This window comes from Camelina sativa, unplaced genomic scaffold, assembly GCF_000633955.1.
Source record: "Camelina sativa cultivar DH55 unplaced genomic scaffold, Cs unpScaffold02606, whole genome shotgun sequence".
Classification (NCBI taxonomy): domain Eukaryota; kingdom Viridiplantae; phylum Streptophyta; class Magnoliopsida; order Brassicales; family Brassicaceae; genus Camelina; species Camelina sativa.
In genome coordinates, this window is record NW_010923717.1 from 1 (window position 1) to 1,128 (window position 1,128).

At 36.7% G+C, this 1,128-nt stretch overlaps 1 long non-coding RNA gene across 2 annotated transcripts; it reads left to right on the forward strand.

Annotated features, from left to right (window-relative positions):
* The first annotated feature begins 6 nt into the window (after positions 1 to 6).
* Positions 7 to 1,120, forward strand: LOC104774372. 2 transcript variants are annotated; one of them, XR_765319.2, is made up of 2 exons: positions 7 to 779; positions 1,017 to 1,120. It is a non-coding gene; the product is annotated as an uncharacterized LOC104774372 (long non-coding RNA). The 2 variants fall into 2 exon arrangements; XR_765320.2 differs by having other exon boundaries at positions 1,021 to 1,046.
* The last annotated feature ends 8 nt before the right edge of the window (positions 1,121 to 1,128 follow it).

Consider the following 1,128-nt stretch of genomic DNA (forward strand, 5'->3'; position numbering starts at 1 on the left):
AGCGTTTCTTGTGATGACAAGCCGTTGTTTAAGAATCTCTTGAGAGAGATTGCCACGCTTGAGAAGAATCAAAATAGATCGGTTTGGGTCCTCAAATCAGAATATAAAGACTAATGAAAACAGAGGTTTTTTTTTATGTCTCTACTGTTCCAGTCTGAAGATGGAGAAGGCGACATTAGTATCCCCTTATTCTTTATAACCAAGCTGACGCTTTTCTTAAATTCTCCCTTTTTTTGTTTACCACCAAAGTCACTTACACTTCCAATTCAAAGTGTACTTTTTTTTTGTAACATATGATGCTTCCCCGAAATATATAAAGGAGGAAAAATCTTTAGTAGATTTAACGAAACGGCCAATGTAGATGATTGATTACTCTGTAGTACCAAAGTTCATATCCAAGTCGTCTGCATCATGTACAGAGACGTATCTGTTAAAACTTAAAAGTAGAGCGGTTTTCATTAGCCGGTCCTTTCATTAGCCACAGTCTCAAATCTTTATTCTAACCGAGCAAATTATTGTGAACCAATCGAGTTTGGTTTTATTTGGTTATCAATCTAGAAACGGACTTCAGATTCTATGCGTTGACTCATCATCAAATATTTGATGTCTGTCTGACTACAATACCCTTATTAGTTTCAAGATATACAAGAAACCCTATCTCTCTCTCTCTCTGTGATCAGATAACAACCACCACCACTCACGAGCACAATATCGCCGGGGGCATCTCCTCCAACACCGTCGTTCGTGGCTATCTACGCTGCTACCTTTGCTTCGCAGCGGTGAGTTTTATAATTCGTCTTTGTTTTTCTCTTTTACATTCACATTCGTTTTTTATAATATTTGGTTATCTTCTTCGATCGGTGATCAATTTCACTTTTTGACAAATTTGAGAAAACTTAGAATTTACCTAAGATCTGTTGGTTAAAAGAAGCTGATATCGAGAAATTTTTGGTTGATCGATCGATGGTTTGATGATCTGCAGCTGATAGTAATTTTGTCTGATCTTAATTTTGGAGGCAGAGGAAGTGGGAACCAAAAAAAAAACCAAAAAAAAATGGACAATTGGGAAGATATGAAGATAGTGGCAGAGCAGTGGTCTAAACAAGGAATTGAATTTGTTCAGCAAAT